Raw genomic sequence first — 10,403 nt, forward strand, 5'->3', positions numbered from 1 at the left:
AAGTGCGAGTCAAGGTTATAACTGTAACTAATGTAACCCTGCGATTATGGCTCAAGGTTATGGTTGACGCTAGTATAACTTTGAGTTTCGTGTCAAAGTTATGGTTGGGGTTACTATAACTTCAAAGGTATTTGTTGAAGTTATAGTCGATGTTAGTATAACCTCACATATAAAGTTCATGTTATGGTTAAGGTTACTATAACATTGATCATTAGTATTTGTTTCGTATATAGACTTATACCCAATTGTAGTATAACATTGTGTTAGCTTATGTCTTTGGTTACTCTATTCACATGATAAGTAGTACAGTCGGTTACACTGTTCTACGAGTCGAGTCGTGATGTTTGTTCATGCATTGTTGGTGCTGTCAGTTATACTGTATACTTGTTATTTGGTTGGTTGTATACATGATGATAGTATCAGTTATATATTATCGGAATGAACAAAGGCTACCCTTCGGGGATTCTTATGGTCTATGGTCGGGGGGGGGGGGGGGTAGCAGAGGCAGTTTGTTATACGCTCTGTTCCCCGAGTGTCGTTCGGTGTAGCAGAGGTAGTTCGTTATACGCTTTGTGTTTCATCAAGAGGTCTGGCCATGTGACACCCCCATTTATTGCGGAAAAGTAAACACGTAATTCTACAGAAAAACTGGTAGAATATGTTTGTAATTGGTTCAATCAAATAAAACCTGTAATTTTAAAAACTTTTCTAAACCAACCACAAACACTTCCAAATGAAGAGTGCCAAAACCTGCAAATACTAACATCCTAATTTACATAACATGCTAAAGTCGCGAGAATAAAGTGATACAAACCAAAGTATGAGAGGGAGACATATGTCCCTCCAAAATATAACACAACCATATGTTTAAAGGTTTACTACAAAATATAACCAAACTAAGTCCAAGGTTCTTTTGCTCACTAGCTCGTCTGTGACCCCATCTAATCATCATCAACCTGTCAATCGCATTTTATACAAACACGAAAGCCACAATTCAGTGGGGAGTAACTTCGAGTCCTCCCAGCCACGAAATGTCATAATTAATGTAACATGAAAACATAAGAATATGAATATGACTAACACAAAGCCTTAGCATATAGATGCTAGACAATCGTGCTTATCATGTGAACAACAATATAACAACACATAGTCCTAGCATGTGAATACTAGACCGACTCATAATACACTATCATGTGAATCACATAACATCCAGGAATCCAAACTCTATCAACCATAGCCGGCTTGCATCTCACCTTCTATGATTCATAGAATCATCAAACAAGAAAGGGCAATATATCAAAGACAGGCATAAGTTCTTAGCACCGTCAATAGTCACTTTGTAACTCAAGTCTATACCACGAGGTAGGGAAGGTAATCGAACCGGTATCTTGGCTCAGCGGTTACTATTAAGAAAACATGGCCAAGAGACAACACAACCCTAGCCTAAAATCTGCGCAGACCTAGACATGCGGATACACACCACCGCACCCAAGACTCACAACTTTTTTTAAAACAAAGTGAAGTGAGTACCCTAAGGACACCACCGAAGGGTCGGCTAGTACTTAAGCTGACCCCATACTATCAAAATAAGTACCTGAGGTCATGCCCCAACTTGGATAAACATCCACTAGTCAGGAACACAAAGGCTATCAAGCAGTGAACATATACTCGTCAAAGACTATAAAGACCTATCTATGATGAAGGCCGAAGTACTCACCTAGAACCTAGTCCCAGCTAGTCCCAACTTGAATATTTTAGCCCACACCACACAAGTAAACCACACCAATCAAGTAAGACACCCACTTAACCATAAGAGGGCAATAAGTCCTACTTACAAACATAAATTCTAATATTCTATCATGTGAAAGGCTATATAAATGTCTAATCAGCAGACAATCCAACAATACATGTGAAATAAAAACATAATAAATGGCCTAAAACAAGAATAAGGCCAAATGTCATCCAACCGAATTTTTACCCGCAACCCCAGCCCTGCGACAGGTACGGGTTAAATCGCGGCTGACCAATCACTCAATTAACTGACATCGCATCAGTCAAAGGGACTAAGGCTCAGTTTTCGGCACAATCAACAAAACATTACAATTATCACTATAAAATTCATTTTGAGTCTAATCATTACAATTTTATTTTATAATCTATCCTAACATGTGCAACTACTAATATAAACTTAATTTTTACCATTAACATAATTTTTACTACTAATATGATTCAATTCAAAAGTATACTCATATGTGTCTTATACTAACTATAACATTAATGAACCCAAAATGACAAATATTGCATGAAAAACCGCGAAACAAGCGACGGACCAACCCGGGCCAAGCACGGGCCTGCCGCGGCCCATCACGGGCCTGTTTCACTGCTGTGAACAGTACCGCGGGTCTGTGAACAGTAACTTTTCTATAAATTTTTCGGTAAAACGACGCCAAATACTCATACGGACTCCGAATTGAGTGATTCAAGTGGCTAAACCACCTAATTTTTCGACGCCGTTCAATCTGTCATATTTTTGGAAACAATGGAAAATGTCTCGGTCCGGTACTGACACGTTCCAGCCAACACGCGGACTTGACACAACATGTATTTACTCATCCAAATTTGTTCTAAACAATAATATACCAATGGTTAACATAATTTAAACATAATCATACTCATCTTACTCCATTCATTTATTTATCAACAAGATCGTCTCAAAACAACAACAATCAACAAACACAACTACTAATGTGACATTAATTCGTCGAGTAACTCGAAATATGTTACCTTAAGCTAGAAAAAGGCAAAATAACCCTTGAGAAAATCCTAAAAACAGTAGCTACCCATCATCCTCTACTATATAGGAGTCCCCCACATCATCCTCATAATCTTCACCTATTAAAAACAACAAAAACACAACAAAAATCACCTAAACCGAAATTATACCCAAAAATCGTCTTAAAGCAACTTCAAGAAAACTGAAATTAAATTATACCAGGTTGTAGATCTCGGCGAGAGGATTCCGGAAATATAAATTTTGCGAAAAACGGACTAGTAACGAAGAAATTATGATGAAAATGGTGTTTTGGGTGATGATTATGGTAGAATGACGATGGAGATGATGATACAAAGAAAAATCAGAAAAAAAATGAAGGGGAAGGGGGTGTGGTGTGCGTGAAAGGAAAGGAGAAAAGGAGAGGAGGAAGGTGCGGGATTTTTAGTCGGGATTTTTACGAGTCGGGTTTGACTCGTTTCGATAATAATTAAAACCGTAAGTCAAATGCAAATTCCGACAAGACCAAAGTTTTTAAACACAAGATTACAAGAAAATTAAGTACCCCTATGCCCTATATCCTAACTCATTTACCCAACGACCGTAAGAAATAGAAAATCCCATGTTTACGACTTTTCATCGAAATACCCTTTTATTAAAGAAAAGGTTCAAATATAGTTTAAATTACTTTTAAACATTTCCAAACTATCAAAAATAATTATATTACTTCAAAATAAAGTAAAATTATATTTTATCGAATTATTATTATTTCAAATAAATTAATATTAAATTAAAGTTGATTTAAATATTACTTTTAAAATATAATAACGGTCCAAAATTACGGGGTGTTACAATCACCCCTCCTTTTAAAAAGTTTCGTCCTCGAAACTTAGAAGGAGAAATTATAGTAATCAACATATTAATAATATAATCATAAGAAAATATAGGTATCTTTTCAATGATACGGTGATACTCTTGTTGATCAGACAAGAACATCCACATTTCATATCAAGATATAAAAATATTTCTACACCAATAAATGAGAAAACCCATTATTGGGACGTCACCAATAACGAGATTTAACACTCATTAATGTTAATACCATTAAAAATCATAAAAGCATTTTCAAAATTTTAGTTTAAAATTCTATTATATGAATAATAATCAAAAGAGTTGTATGAATATCATGAGGTAAGAATTGAAGTCGAACCTAAATGGGTGTCAAAGACGGAGTTTCATAGGTTACCAACACCAAACTTATGAGAGGAGTATGATGAACTAAGGAAAAGAGGTATGAGCAGTAACGCTCATGATCAAGGAAGAAGGAAAATCAGACAACAAGGAAATGCCAGACACTTTTATCACAAACTACAACAACACCCAAAACGGTTCCAGAAACTTCCTAACAACAAAACTCATAACCACATCACCCCCAAGGGTTTCCTCAATTGCTTATGTTACCTCATCCTAACCTATTCCCTGAAACAAGGTATTTCACTATAAGCGTGATCTCATCGCTCCAAATCCTCAAACATCCAGAAACAACTTTCACAAACCTAAGGTCAAGGCTTCCAACAAAACTATATTCATATCTAACTAGTGTCAGCTATGGGTTCCTCATAAAAAGTAAACCTTCAATCAAAAATCCCCATACCAAGCTCTAAACTCCAAGAGAAGGTTCCTCCAATATTCCACAAGGTTCCCATTTCCAAACAAGGTAGTAACATACCAACCCCAACTCTGAAAAATCAATAGGATCTCAAGTTTTCTATCCTTTTGCTTACTAAGGATTACCGAAAACGGATCTACACTCAGCTACAACACAGTCCCATCATCTCAAATACCCAATGCGACCTCAAAGTCTATAAAACTATAGGTTTAACAAATTCTTCTCAATACTAAGTCTCTCTTAACTCAAGAACTCTCAAGAGCCAACTAATACCAAATCACATCACCAAAGAGTATTCTTTCAAATTTGACATCTTAAAACTAACTTACCATCAAATTCCCAAGGAACGAGGTCTTAATTGTAACAACACTTTATCACCTCAAAGTTCCTAAAACCATAAATTGAAACTATGTCCTTTAACCTAACAATTGGTGTCAACCATACCATTACCCTTTCTAGTTACCCAAAACAGATGATAAGACTTCCCAACAATGTAGCTTACTCTCACTCTCATACTATACTTGAAGTAGTAATCCATATCACCCAAAATGGTATGACCACAAGTGACAATGACAGTTTGTCCTTGCATTTGGCTTGGTTTTTCTGCTCCCACATGCTTCATTCTTGATGCCAATATTATTTCTTCATCCAAGCATCATCATAGGACTAAGGTACATTTGTTGGACGAGTTATACATAGCATATGAATGGCCAAAACCCTTTGAACGTTCCTGGTTCAAAACAGAACTGATGCATTTTACTCAGCAACACTTCCAGTTTCTATGTCAATTTGCAGACCCCATATCTCGCTCCTCAAGTTGAATTAGACTGTCCCATAGGTACCAAATGAAAGGTACTTAAGTTAGCTACCACCTCCAAAAAGAATTACCCCTATATGTTGTCTGGCTTGGGAGGTATGATTGTTTTAGTACCGACAGGTCAGGCTGAACCTCTGCTGTACTTTTCAGCACGCAGGGGCAGATTTCAGATGGCATAACTCTTGACTCAAGATGAACCACAAGGTGAACCATATACCAAATCGAAGCTAGATGAGTTAGCTATCATCTCCAACTGGAATAACGCAAGAAAATGGCCTGGATCTTGAGTTATTAAACTGTTTGTAAGTTCAGGTCAGAAATGCTTTAACTGTAACATGAAATCATGCCAGTCTTTGAGGGATTACTGAGGAAAATCCACACGGTAAAACTTGACCATTCCAAGTCCATGAGAAAGATGACATTCTCAACATTTTATACATATAAAGAACATAATTTTTGACCAAGTAAAACTCAAGATATGAGCATTTGAACAAAGCCATTCCTCAGCTCAATTCTACCAGAATGTTATGGAAATGCTATTGTTTCGGATAATCTCATGGCTTGTTCTCTTTTCAAAAATGCAATGCATGAACTCCTGTTGCAAACCTCCTTTCTTCAAAAGAATTTGCCTCAAATTCAGTTTGATGAAAAACCATAACAATCAATTCCTCAACTCATTTGGTTTCAAGAGCCAAGATCAATTCACCATTCAAATTCATTTGTTACCATCCAAGTCCCAAAGTATCTCCTTTACAATTCTCGTCATCAAACTTCACTTATTATGTCATCCCCAAATACCATGGCTGGTTTACTCCATCATCTCACCGCTTAATACTTCTAGTCTCCGATACCCTAAATTAGAATCAGCTCTTTGAACTCACGAACTACATTGAACAACATTCCACCAAAATTCCCAAATTCAGATATGATTAAAAAGGTCAACCACGTGTTCTCAAATTTCGAAAGGTCAACAAGGGCTACTCTATACTAGATTTGGTCAACTCAAAAGATTTAACAAACTAACTAATTCCAAAGTACGATACCAATCCATTAAGCAACGTCAATGTCCTATTGTATTCCTTTCAAGGCCTACAAGAATTAGGGCTAACTATCATTCCTTTAATTCTCCACAAGAAACATCGAGACTCTCGAATGAAGTAGCTTAGGTTCATTCCATGTTATGTGCTAAGGTAGTACCCATGCTCAATCATCTATAACAAACAAGCTCTCAATAGACATAAATCCCAAGATGTTTCTCAACCCACTAGGCTCTCATATCAAGCACAACTAACAAGACTAACCAAAGGATCCCAAGTTATATTCTCCTATACAACTCAAACCTTAAACAATCAATTTCTCAACTCGTTCACGCCTTCCAATGATACATTCTCTCAAAACTGGGTTCTCTTGAACAAGGGAACTATCCTGCAGAATAAAAGAAAGGTGTCCTCAAGGACTCTTATTATAAGAAGAAAACGAACCAAGGATGAATCGGAAGAAAGAATTGAAAGGTAGTTACCAAGGCGAGAGAAGAGGAGTCTGAAAGACGAATAAACAACGAGATTGGAAAATTAAGGTAAGATTGCATTATCTACATCTATTGGAGAGCCATCTTACAAAAGAGAAAATCAATTAGTACCTAACAATTAGCAATCACAAACAGACTACCACATAAAATCCTAAATCTACCCATCCTACCCTTCTCTCAAGTTTATTATTTAAAGGTCAAGTGATTCTAAGTGGGGTGCACAAACGTGCGTCGGGAGCAACAAGCTCTGATACCAACTGTGACACCCCCATTTATTGCGGAAAAGTAAACACGTAATTCTACAGAAAAACTGGTAGAATATGTTTGTAATTGGTTCAATCAAATAAAACCTGTAATTTTAAAAACTTTTCTAAACCAACCACAAACACTTCCAAATGAAGAGTGCCAAAACCTGCAAATACTAACATCCTAATTTACATAACATGCTAAAGTCGCGAGAATAAAGTGATACAAACCAAAGTATGAGAGGGAGACATATGTCCCTCCAAAATATAACACAACCATATGTTTAAAGGTTTACTACAAAATATAACCAAACTAAGTCCAAGGTTCTTTTGCTCACTAGCTCGTCTGTGACCCCATCTAATCATCATCAACCTGTCAATCGCATTTTATACAAACACGAAAGCCACAATTCAGTGGGGAGTAACTTCGAGTCCTCCCAGCCACGAAATGTCATAATTAATGTAACATGAAAACATAAGAATATGAATATGACTAACACAAAGCCTTAGCATATAGATGCTAGACAATCGTGCTTATCATGTGAACAACAATATAACAACACATAGTCCTAGCATGTGAATACTAGACCGACTCATAATACACTATCATGTGAATCACATAACATCCAGGAATCCAAACTCTATCAACCATAGCCGGCTTGCATCTCACCTTCTATGATTCATAGAATCATCAAACAAGAAAGGGCAATATATCAAAGACAGGCATAAGTTCTTAGCACCGTCAATAGTCACTTTGTAACTCAAGTCTATACCACGAGGTAGGGAAGGTAATCGAACCGGTATCTTGGCTCAGCGGTTACTATTAAGAAAACATGGCCAAGAGACAACACAACCCTAGCCTAAAATCACAAGCTTGAGACCTAGACATGCGGATACACACCACCGCACCCAAGACTCACAACTTTTTTAAAACAAAGTGAAGTGAGTACCCTAAGGACACCACCGAAGGGTCGGCTAGTACTTAAGTCGACCCCATACTATCAAAATAAGTACCTGAGGTCATGCCCCAACTTGGATAAACATCCACTAGTCAGGAACACAAAGGCTATCAAGCAGTGAACATATACTCGTCAAAGACTATAAAGACCTATCTATGATGAAGGCCGAAGTACTCACCTAGAACCTAGTCCCAGCTAGTCCCAACTTGAATATTTTAGCCCACACCACACAAGTAAACCACACCAATCAAGTAAGACACCCACTTAACCATAAGAGGGCAATAAGTCCTACTTACAAACATAAATTCTAATATTCTATCATGTGAAAGGCTATATAAATGTCTAATCAGCAGACAATCCAACAATACATGTGAAATAAAAACATAATAAATGGCCTAAAACAAGAATAAGGCCAAATGTCATCCAACCGAATTTTTACCCGCAACCCCAGCCCTGCGACAGGTACGGGTTAAATCGCGGCTGACCAATCACTCAATTAACTGACATCGCATCAGTCAAAGGGACTAAGGCTCAGTTTTCGGCACAATCAACAAAACATTACAATTATCACTATAAAATTCATTTTGAGTCTAATCATTACAATTTTATTTTATAATCTATCCTAACATGTGCAACTACTAATATAAACTTAATTTTTACCATTAACATAATTTTTACTACTAATATGATTCAATTCAAAAGTATACTCATATGTGTCTTATACTAACTATAACATTAATGAACCCAAAATGACAAATATTGCATGAAAAACCGCGAAACAAGCGACGGACCAACCCGGGCCAAGCACGGGCCTGCCATGCCCATCACGGGCCTGTTTCACTGCTGTGAACAGTACCGCGGGTCTGTGAACAGTAACTTTTCTATAAATTTTTCGGTAAAACGACGCCAAATACTCATACGGACTCCGAATTGAGTGATTCAAGTGGCTAAACCACCTAATTTTTCGACGCCGTTCAATCTGTCATATTTTTGGAAACAATGGAAAATGTCTCGGTCCGGTACTGACACGTTCCAGCCAACACGCGGACTTGACACAACATGTATTTACTCATCCAAATTTGTTCTAAACAATAATATACCAATGGTTAACATAATTTAAACATAATCATACTCATCTTACTCCATTCATTTATTTATCAACAAGATCGTCTCAAAACAACAACAATCAACAAACACAACTACTAATGTGACATTAATTCGTCGAGTAACTCGAAATATGTTACCTTAAGCTAGAAAAAGGCAAAATAACCCTTGAGAAAATCCTAAAAACAGTAGCTACCCATCATCCTCTACTATATAGGAGTCCCCTATATCATCCTCATAATCTTCACCTATTAAAAACAACAAAAACACAACAAAAATCACCTAAACCGAAATTATACCCAAAAATCGTCTTAAAGCAACTTCAAGAAAACTGAAATTAAATTATACCAGGTTGTAGATCTCGGCGAGAGGATTCCGGAAATATAAATTTTGCGAAAAACGGACTAGTAACGAAGAAATTATGATGAAAATGGTGTTTTGGGTGATGATTATGGTAGAATGACGATGGAGATGATGATACAAAGAAAAATCAGAAAAAAAATGAAGGGGAAGGGGGTGTGGTGTGCGTGAAAGGAAAGGAGAAAAGGAGAGGAGGAAGGTGCGGGATTTTTAGTCGGGATTTTTACGAGTCGGGTTTGACTCGTTTCGATAATAATTAAAACCGTAAGTCAAATGCAAATTCCGACAAGACCAAAGTTTTTAAACACAAGATTACAAGAAAATTAAGTACCCCTATGCCCTATATCCTAACTCATTTACCCAACGACCGTAAGAAATAGAAAATCCCATGTTTACGACTTTTCATCGAAATACCCTTTTATTAAAGAAAAGGTTCAAATATAGTTTAAATTACTTTTAAACATTTCCAAACTATCAAAAATAATTATATTACTTCAAAATAAAGTAAAATTATATTTTATCGAATTATTATTATTTCAAATAAATTAATATTAAATTAAAGTTGATTTAAATATTACTTTTAAAATATAATAACGGTCCAAAATTACGGGGTGTTACAGGCCAGGTCTTAGGCATGTAGGCAGTGGTTATACACTACACATAGTGTGGATGTAGTTCGTTATACGGTCCACATTGGATGCAGTTCGTTATACGGTCCATACCGCTATGGAGGCAGTTCGTTATACGCTCCATATCTAGAGGCAGTTCGTTATACGCTCTAGTGGTTTGAGGCAGTTCGTTATACGCTCTAATGGTGTTCATTCTATACACTGTGTTTGTAGCTAGGGGCAGTTCGTTATACGCTCCATTAGTCAGAGGCAGTTCATTATACGCTCTGAGGGTTGTTTGGTTTGGTTGTGGTTACGTCGAGTTTGATTGTCCTAAGTTTAT

At 36.7% G+C, this 10,403-nt stretch overlaps 2 long non-coding RNA genes across 2 annotated transcripts; both read right to left on the reverse strand.

The window, feature by feature from the left end:
• Positions 1-757: 757 nt before the first annotated feature.
• On the reverse strand, positions 758-3,308 carry LOC141653505 (uncharacterized). The gene is made up of 3 exons (XR_012547438.1): positions 2,993-3,308; positions 2,785-2,892; positions 758-956 (listed from the first exon to the last, which is right to left on the reverse strand). It is a non-coding gene; the product is annotated as an uncharacterized LOC141653505 (long non-coding RNA).
• A 3,895-nt stretch (positions 3,309-7,203) lies between these two features.
• On the reverse strand, positions 7,204-9,930 carry LOC141653506 (uncharacterized). The gene is made up of 3 exons (XR_012547439.1): positions 9,441-9,930; positions 9,233-9,340; positions 7,204-7,402 (listed from the first exon to the last, which is right to left on the reverse strand). It is a non-coding gene; the product is annotated as an uncharacterized LOC141653506 (long non-coding RNA).
• Positions 9,931-10,403: the final 473 nt, after the last annotated feature.

The sequence above is a fragment of the Silene latifolia genome, chromosome 4, assembly GCF_048544455.1.
Source record: "Silene latifolia isolate original U9 population chromosome 4, ASM4854445v1, whole genome shotgun sequence".
Lineage (NCBI taxonomy): Eukaryota > Viridiplantae > Streptophyta > Magnoliopsida > Caryophyllales > Caryophyllaceae > Silene > Silene latifolia.